This window comes from Lathyrus oleraceus, chromosome 4 (genome assembly GCF_024323335.1).
Source record: "Lathyrus oleraceus cultivar Zhongwan6 chromosome 4, CAAS_Psat_ZW6_1.0, whole genome shotgun sequence".
Taxonomy (NCBI): Eukaryota; Viridiplantae; Streptophyta; class Magnoliopsida; order Fabales; family Fabaceae; genus Lathyrus; species Lathyrus oleraceus.
The window spans coordinates 71613033-71623927 of record NC_066582.1 but is presented as its reverse complement, the minus strand read 5'-3'; positions in this window follow the sequence as shown (position 1 = coordinate 71623927).

Below are 10895 nucleotides of genomic sequence, written 5' to 3'. Positions count from 1 at the left end.
GATCAAAGTGTGAAAAGGTTCTAGGACATAATGAGGATGAATGAATGATGATGGAAGGTAAAACTTCTTAGGAGGTTCACTTCTTGAGATCATATAGAGGATGATTCAAGTGCGTCCTTTGGAATGGAAAGTAAGTAATGATAAAACAAATAAATGATACCGGATGCCACTCAATGGTCTTACTCCAATCTCACAAACAAAAGCGGATATCGGATACCAATGGCTGGGTTTACACCAATCTCCTAAAACAGAACTGGATATCAGAGGCCACTCAATGGTCTTACACTAATCTCCTCAAAAAGAGAACAATGAAGAAATATGGAAGTCAACTGCCAGCCTGTGGGACTTAGGTTAACCCCACACATGATCATAGGAAAGCAAATGCCAACTCGTGGGACTTACAATTGCATCCTCTCACAAACAAAGAAAGCAGAACAAGGATGTCAGACGCCAACTTGTGGGACTTACTCTAACACACAGTATGATCCTAGGAAAACAACTGCCAACTTGTGGGACTTACAATTGTATCCTCACATACAAAGAAACAAGGCAACAAAACAAAAGTAAGATGAGTGGCCAATGTGATGGTCTTATACTCACTTCCATATCATAGGAACAAATGCCAACTTGTGGGACTTACAATTGTCCTCAATGGGTAAACAACAATAATGATGTCAAACAGACAAAAGAGATGCTCATGCATTAATGACAATTGATGGTGATAAATGCATAACATATAGGCAAGCAAATGCACATAGAGCAAGCAATCAGTCAATGAATAGCAAACAGCACACTCTATAGCCAAACAATTGGGGGCTCACACAAGAGGGTTTGACTTTGAAAGTCCACTGTAATGGGTGAAGGTCGCTCTTAACCTGGCCATTGAGGGGCTCAGGTGAAGCAGATGAATAGGAGATGAGGGGTGTGCCTCATTGCTTCTATCTCAAATAAGAGAGAGCATCAAATAGAAAGTGGGGGAGTCCAGAAAGATGGAACTCTTTCCCCATTATTGACTCGATTAGATCTTGGGTATTTATCTCAATGCTTCAACCAGGTACTGGGAGCAAAGAGAGGACACACTGAATAGTGGGGGATAGATTGCTTATCCCTACCTTCCACCAATTGCCTTACTTGAAGGACTTTTCCTGCTTAGGACAAATTTAAACAAACACAGGCATTGCCTCTTAAGGAGGACTTCAGACAGTTTGCCCGGTCAAATAACAGACCGGGTCTCCAGACTACATGAAGAAGAAATATTTATACCTCAAAAGCAAATGCTAAAATAGCAAAGCAAGCAAGTTCAAAGAACTTAGGCAACTAAAGTACCTGAAAAAAGTCAAACTCATTAGTAAACAAGTCAACAGTCAAAATCAAAAGAAATGGATAAACAGTCAACCACAGGAGGTCAACTGTGCAAAGCAAGACTCAAGTTACATGAGTCACCTACAAAACAAAAGGTTAGCACAATATAGACAAGCAAACATCAATCAAATTGGTATGATCTTGGAAGCACTATGCTCAACCTGAAACAGATAAACTCAACATAAGTCCAAAGGACCACTAGGACTAGCCTAGGGTCAAACATGAAGGAAAAAGTCAAGGCAGCAAGGAAAAGTCAACTCAAAGTCAAAGTCAACCAATTAGAAAGCAATCACAATTGGGCCCACAATCATGTCATGCATCATCATCATTTCATGAACATTTGAAATCAAAGTAAGGCAAAGGAAAGCATACAAAAGTCAACAGAATGACTTACATCAAAAGTCAACCTAAACAATCTCAAAAATCATGAAATAAATCACATTCAATCCTAACATCTAACATGGTATACATGTAAAATTTCATGGCATTTGGATGAGAGGAAGGCAGGCAATTAAAATCATGAAGTCATACAAAGTTCAAGTAAGCATGGTGAAAGTCAACAAGCATGGGTCAACTTCAAAAAATCATATCAATTTGAAAACAGAAGAGAAATGAATGAGATTAACACCAATGCAAAGCTCAAAGAGTCTAGTTTTCACATATGAAATTTCATGGATATACAATATGATTTGAGAATTTCACAAAAGATTTGGCAAGGCATAGCACAAAAAGTCAACAAATGACTAGGTATGGAAGAAAATTCTCAATCAAATGGAAAACAGCAAGATTAATTTCCAAGAAAATTCATACATCAATTAGACATACAAGGGATCATTCATGCAAAATTTGGGGTCAATTGGATGTAGGGAAGCATGTGAACAAAATTTGTGAAGATGCATGTTCATGGTATAGCAACAATTGTAACACATGACTTCAAAAAATCATAACTCCCAATCCACAAATGATAAATGCACAAAGTCTATATGGAGACAAAGGTCAAAGTGTCTAGTTTCATCACAAAAAATTTCAAGCTCATTGGATGCAATATGATAATTTCACAAAGAGAATGGCACAATGTATCATTTTGGCATACATGTCAAGAAAATAATTATCAATAAAATCCAGCCAACCAAAAATTAATTAAAATTCACCATAAAATTCTAGACTCATTTGTGATCATGTGTAAAAAATTTCATAATTTTTGGGTAAAAAAATGAATGAGAAATTAATTATTTAAGTTGAGTGAAATAATTGGTGAAACATAAACAAAATGCAAGGCAAAGTGGTCAAACCAAAGTCAAAGGCGTGGCAAAGATGTAATTCTGCGCGCCACTAATTGAAACGACATCGTTTCAAGGGCGCCCAGGAAATGTCCTGATTGGCTTGCCCCAATAAAACAGTAAACAAAGCCATAACAACCAATCACCTTTAATTTTTCTGGGCTCTCATGCAGCCTTAGGGTTTGGGCAATGGCATTCAGCATTTGATCAAAAAAACAATTAATGAACAGCAGCATATAATAACCGTTATGCAACAATCACGTAGCCACAAACCACACACAACAACCACGAATCATATGAATTTCTGGGCAGCTTAAAAATAGCAAAACAGCAGGGCATTCATGTTATTATCAACATCATTATTAATTGACATTTCAACAAACAAACAACCAAACAACAGGCAATTAAACATGGTTCACATGGATCTTCCAAACAGCAGCAGGGCATTGCAAACAATCAGCATCAATGTTCAACATTCAATCAACAACTTTCCAAATAGAACAGATCCTACAGTCATGGCCAATAGCATGTCCCTCATACCAATCACCTCATGGACAACAAACCAACAACAATCAACCAAAATAAACATAACAGCAGCAGGGCATTTGCAGCATTAATTTCATGTGTTCATCAATCATCATCAGTTGGAATACCAATAGACAAACAACCAAACAAACAGCATTGTACTGATATAGCAACATCATTCAGCAACACACCAATACAACATTCGAGCAAAATTCTGGACAGGATAAAGTAGTTTGATAGCAGCAAGGTTTGAAAGTCATGTTCATCAAAATCACCATCAATCTATAGCATGGCTGTCAGCATAGCAGTAGCAGGATTTAACTAGCATGGTTCATGGTAAACTTCAAACAAATTCAGCCAACATCTAAGCAAAATCAAACAGCAAATACACAATCAACATAGCATTTGTCAATGTTTACTTATCAAGCAATCAACAGCATTCATGATCTCATGGATTTTAAGCATGGTCCTGAGGTTTAATAGCATACCTTTTCAAACAGCATTATCATAACAACCGTAGGACACTATGCAGTAGGTTCATTAACACACAATCAAACAATAAACCAACACCTATGACCAAATACCACAAACAACAGCATGGATTTTATGAACAAATTTAAAGCTGCAGCAGAGTATATTCATTATTGCTATCACAACAGCATGGCCAAACATCTGTGAGAAAATTCTGGACAAGGTCATCATAACAGCATCATTCATCACTCAACCAAAAATCAAACCAAACATCATTCAAAAGCATGGTATGGGAATGTTCTCATAACAACAGACAACAGCATGTAATACATAACATATGGTTTTCCATGGGCAGCCTTAGGGTTTTCTGTTAAAAAAAACAGCAGCAGGGGATATACTCATGTTCAACTTCAAAACAAACATTCAAATGCCAAAAGCCAAACAGCATGGAAAATCACTGGACAGTTTAAGGTTTAACAGCATCCAAGCAAATTTAAACAATAAACAACACAACAACACATAACCTGTTTTAAATCTGCAGCAGGGTTTATGCAGCCATAGCATTCATGTATTCATCACTAATTTGCATTCAAAAACCAATCATGAACAAACAGCATACATCATACTCATGAGATTTCTAGGACAGATGTTATAAGGTTCAAAATATCAGCAGGGTAATAACAGCAGTAGGCAACATCAGTGGTAGGTTTTTAGAAATGGGGCAATTGCAGCCAACACCAACAAATAGACAGCAAGGCATATTCATCATCATCATGTAATCATCCAAACAACAGCAATCAAATAGCATGGTGCTCAACATGGTATCACCAACATCAAAACAAAGTGACTTGACCCAACATACAATACATTATTCAGCAACAAATAATCAACCAACAAGTATAATTCCTGGACAGTTTAAGGTTTAAGAACAAACTGCAGCAGGGTACATTCATGTTGTCACCAACATTAGAACAAAATAACTTGACCAAACATACATCAGCATGGTATTAGCAAGCAGTCAACATAAATCATATGGTTTTTCTGGGAAAATATATTAGTTTTCATGAACAGCAGCAACAACATCATTCTGAGCTCGTAAATTCGAGATGCTCAGAAAACAAAATCACACATACTAACATCATCATTAAACATCCATCAACACAAATCCAGCAATGGTTTTCAGTATATCACACTATAGAGTGATATTCGAGCAAAGAAACAATGGTGTACAAAACTTCAGGTCAGCATATCTTCAAACACACACAACCATTTGCCACGATTCCAGTTGTAATAACACTAGCATACCATGTTCTATCCTAAACCTAGCATGATTTGGTGAAAGGAAAGGGTCAATTACTTACTTGATTTTGAAGTCAAGTGAGATGCAGTGCTGGTTTTGATGTTGCAGCCCGATACAGATGTCCACAATGCCTTGCAATGATGGAAGCTTGAGGTCTTTTGGCTCAATGGTGTATGGAAAACCTCACAGCTCTAACTGCCATTTGAGATGCTTTGGAAAACAGGAAATGATGAAGGCTAGACAGATGATATTTGATGGTTCAAGAGAGCTCACCAAGGTGTTTTTGTGGAGAAACAATGAAGGGGATTCCAGGGTTTTTGAGTGTTTTAGCAGGATTTTGCTATTTGGTGAAAAATCAATTGAAAGCAAAAGGAGGAATTTGGTCGTGTGGCTGCTGAGTCTACTTGCTAGGGTTCTGCAAATGGGCAGAAAATTGGCTTTATATCACTTGTTTAACATCACTTAATCAAATGGTAAGTTGGTTTTGTGTGTAATGATGCATTTTGCAAATTGCTAAGTGTGAGCAAATGGAAGTGGAGGTGTGTTTGTCTGCACAAATTTGGGCCTGAGCATGCTGCAAATGGCCAGCACAAATGCTGTCTTTGGTCTGCTAAAGGAATGCTGTACTTGCTTTTGCTCTTTTCCAACCAATTGCTAAAATTGCCAAGATTGTACTATGGTTCAAAATGGTGGTAAAATGGTGATGTGATGATGGTTTTGGACTTTGAGCAAATTACAAATAATATATGAAACATTTCCCAATTGGCAAAAATGAGAAAAAAGTCCTAAATCAAAAAGTCAACTATGAGTCAAACCTTGATTTTTAAAGGAATAGGTCCAAAAATGCCATTTTGATTGGCAAGGTTTTAGGTCATGAAATTTATATTTTTGGAAAGAGGATGAAAAATGTGGTTTGTAGGAAAAAACCCCACCAAATTTGGCCTTATGGTTTGGGAGATATGCTCAGTTGAAGTTCACAAATTGATGAAAATGATTTGATCATATCTTGACAACCACACATGGGATTTGAGAGTTCTTGGACTTTTTGAAAATGGGAGAACAAGACCTTCAACTTTCATGTTGGGCAAAAATTCATTTGAAGCTTGTATCATGATGTAAGTTGAGGATCAAGAAGTTTCTATTTTTGGCAGTTGAAATTACAGGTCCACTTGCTATTTCTGGAAAAATTTCTGATTGGCTTCAAATTCTTCCATGATGTTAATTACCATGACACATGAGGCCTATTAGGACATGAATAAGCTCTTTCAAACCATTTCTATCCATCAAATCCAAAGAATCAACCACAGTTGACCAACTTTGACTTTCTAGGGTTTTGGACTTGACTGTGCACTTCTGATGAATTCCAAACCCTAGTTCCTTGAGATTTTGACTTCAGATGATGTCCCAAGACATATGAACTCTTGATGATTGATCATGGTGCCCAAATTCTGCAAGAATGGCCACCATCCACCGCTTTGATTGACTGTTGACTATCTAGGGTTTTTGCCTGGCTATGCATTGACTGCTGACCTCTGAGCCTTTCAACCTTGACTCGAACACTTCAAAAAGACCCCCAAGGCATGTGAACTTGTTGGACAAACCCTAGGGCTTTGATTCCTTGAGGAACAACCTTGCTTGATTGGTGGACTGATCTCCTGATCAATTTGACCTAATTTCTGCTTGCTTGCACTTGAGGCAACTGGGGACAATGCAAATGCTATGCAATGGATTATGATATGCCATGACCTAATATGAAATGGTATGTATAATGATAGGTGCAAATTTGAGGTGCTACAGCTGCCCCTATTCAATCAGCTGGGAACCCGAACGGATGAGAGCAACGGCTGTCAGACTTTCAGGGTAAACAGGGATTGAATACAAAAGAACCGTAGAATTTGCACCGACTGGATATGACACAAAAGGAACCACGTCATTTACCGATGACAAACTGCAAGACAGCTTCAGAAAAGCAAAACCATTTACCGATGGTTGAAGAACTGGAACCTTGATATTTACCGATATCAACTTCAGCACGACCATTTACCGATGGCGGCTGGGGAAAACAAAATTTCTGAAAAGAGAAACCATTTACCGATGGTTAAAACTTGATATTTACCGATATCAATTTCAGCCGGACCATTTACCGATGGCTGCTGGGAAACAATGATGCTGAAAGGAGGCGAGACCATTTACCGATGGTGGCTTCAAAGCAAACTTGATATTTACCGATACCAAGGCCATTTACCGATGGCATGCTGCAACTGGGAACTCGATATTTACCGATATCGAAGAAAACTGGGCCATTTACCGATGGCATCTCCGCTTGGGGAGGAACAAAATCTTTGTGGTGATACCAGACAAGACGTTTACCGACGACCTCTGGGGATTTTGATTTTATTGACAAGAGAACAAAGAATGACCAGACATTTACCGATGACTGGGATGAGACTCGATGTTTACCGACATCGAAAGATGATGTTTACCGACATCAAAAGAATGACCAGACATTTACCGATGACTGGGGTGAGACACGATGTTTACCGACATCGAAAGATGATGTTTACCGACATCAAAAGAATGACCAGACATTTACCGATGACTGGGATGAGACACGATGTTTACCGACATCGAAAGATGATGTTTACCGACATCAAAAGAAATGACCAGACATTTACCGATGACTGGGATGAGAAATTTATTGGTGAGAGACAGACAAATATTTGCAACTGAAAACCAGATAGGACATTTACAGATGACTCTACTGGGGATTTCTGTTGGGGATTATCAGACATTTACCGATGACTGAGGGAAAGACTCGATGTTTACTGACACCGAAACACTGGTGTTTACCGACACCAAAAAAATGACCAGACATTTACCGATGACTGGGTGGAACTCGATGTTTACCGACACCGAAACAATGGCGTTTACCGATACCCAAAACAAAGAAGACACACGCGGGTGTTGACATGACACCTACTGGTATCACAAAGAACGATATCTGGGATATGTTGAAGCAAGGCTGATCACTTGCTGGGAGTCTCACTGGGGAGAAACAAACTTCTGTCACTATCGGGTGAGGAAATAAACCTCTGTCACCATCGGGTGAGGGAAATGAACCTCTGTGGGGATAATCAATTCCGAATGCTGTCGAAGCAACTGTAGCAGACTGGTGCTGATTTTGAATGGGTGGGTCCCACTGAAAAATTCGGATTTCCAAAAAAAAATTTAAAATTTTCGCCTGCCTGACACGGGTGGGCATGTCAGGATACCGTCCAACACCATGTTTTGGGTATTACCTTTAGTGCTCCTGACACGGCCGCTCGTGTCAGACTATTGTTGATAACAAAAATTCCCTTTCTATTTTAGTGTTCCTGACACGGCCCGTGTCAGCTGACACGGGTGGCCGTGTCAGGCCATTGTTTTTCCACTTTTTGGCCTAAATTTGCACCCTCCTGACACGGCCCGTGTCAGCTGACACGGGTGGCTGTGTCAAGCTGCCCTTTTGGCCGTTTTTTGGCTTTTTCTCTTGTTCAACCTCCGATACCTCTGGCCACGTTGATCATCCTTTTTCATGACTTAGACATTTGTTGACGTGATATTCTCTCCTTATAGAGCTCTTGTGTAAACCTACAAACACACATAACTGATTAAATTTAAAATGCGTGGGTTGCCTCCCACGAAGCGCTTCGTTTAACGTTGCATGGCTCGATGGTTCTCCGTCTGTTTAGGTGAGACGGATTTTGTCTATTAGACCACCCTCCTGGTCTTGTAGGTACGGTTTGACTCTCTTCCCATTCATCTTGAACGTGTCTCCGTTTGCGGGATTTCTTAGTTCAACAGCTCCGTGCGGAAATACTTCTTGTATCACAAAGGGTCCCGACCATCTTGACCTTAGCTTCCCTGGGAATAACTTCAACCTTGAATTAAATAATAAAACCAGTTGTCCTTCCTGAAGTTCTTTCTTCTGAATGCGCCTATCATGCCATGTTTTGGTTTGCTCTTTGTATATCTTGGCATTCTCATATGCTCGATTTCTAAATTCTTCCAGCTCTTGTAATTGAAGAATCCGAGATTTATCCGCTTTGGACAGATCATGGTTGAGAAATTTGGTAGCCCAGAATGCCCTGTGCTCTAGTTCGAGCGGCAAATGACAAGCTTTACCATAAATCAGTTGATACGGGGACATACCTATTGGGGTCTTGAACGTTGTTCGGTATGCCCAGATTGCATCATCTAGCTTGATTGACCAATCTTTTCATGAGGCGCTAACGGTCTTTTCTAGGATTTGCTTGATCTGGCGATTTGATACCTCAACCTGTCCGCTAGTCTGGGGGTGGTACGGTGTGGCGATTCTATGCTTGACATTGTATTTCCTTAGCCGGTTCTCCATCAGCTTGTTAAGGAAGTGGGTACCTTCATCACTAATCAGTGCTCTTGGTACCCTAAACCGTGCAAAGATGCAATTCTTTAGGAAATTTATTACCACTTTCGCATCATTCGTGGGCAGTGCGACTGCTTCCACCCATTTTGACACATAGTCCACCGCGACCAGAATGTATTACTTTCCAAAGGATGGTGGAAAAGGTCCCATAAAATCTACTCCCCACACATCGAACAGTTCTACCTCTAACATGGCATTATGAGGCATCTAATTTCTCTTGGATATGTTTCCTGTTCTCTGACATTTATCGCACTCTTTTATTATGTCTTGTGCATCTTTGAATAGTGTAGGCCAGTATAATCCAGACTGGAGGACTTTTGTTGCGATTCTATCTCCGCTAAAATTTTCTCCATATTCTGAGTTGTGACAGGCTTTTAGGATGTCCCTTTGCTCTTCCTCCGGAATACATCTCCTTACCAGGCCATCTAATCCCTTTTTGTAAAGGAATGGATCGTCCCACACATAAAACCTGCAATCATGCAAAAACTTTTTTTTTAGAGTCAAAGTCATTAGGTATTAGTCCACCTACCACAAAGTTCACGTAATCTGCGAACCATGGGATATGCGTAACGGCTAGGATACGTTCGTCGATGAACTCATATCTGATGGGGTGTGTTTCTTCTGTTTCTTGAATCCGAGTCATCCGAGACAAGTGATCAACAACAATGTTTTCACTACCTTTTTTGTCTCTGATTTCCAGGTCAAACTCTTGTAGTAGTAGGATCCACCGCAACAACCTTGGCTTTGATTCCTATTTGGCAAAAAGATATTTTAAAGCAGCATGGTCAGTATACACAATTACCTTTGATCCTAACAAATAGGATCTGAACTTATCAAACGCGTACACAACCGCCGTGAGTTGCTTTTCGGTGGTTGCATAGTTCATTTGAGCAGGGTTCAATACGTGGCTTGCATAATAGATCATATGCAAGAGCTTCTACTTTCGTTGCCCTAATACTGCCCCTACTGCATTATCACTAGCATCGCACATTATCTCAAAAGGAAGAGACCAATCAGGGGCAATAACTATGGGGGCTGACACAAGTTCCTTCTTCAAAGTCTCGAATGCTTGTCTGCACTCCTTATCAAACAGGAATGGTGTATCCTTCACCAGTAGACTAGTTAGTGGCTTTGCGATCTTGGAGAAATCTCTTATGAACCTGTGGTAGAACCCTGCATGTCCTAAGAAGCTCCTGGTGCCTTTTTCATTTACCAGAGGTGGTAAATTAGCTATTACCTCCACTTTTGCTATGTCCACTTTGATACCTTGGTTGGAGAGGTTGTGTCCCAAGACTATTCCTTTACGTACCATGAAGTGACACTTTTCCCAGTTCAAGATCAAATTTGTTTATTGGCATCTTTCTAACACAAGTGGCAAGTTAGTCAAACAATTATCAAATGAAGAACCGAATACGGAAAAGTCATCCATAAATACTTCCATATGCTTTTCGAGCATGTCAGCAAAAATTGATGTCATACACCTTTGAAAAGTGGTTGGTGCGTTGCGCAACCC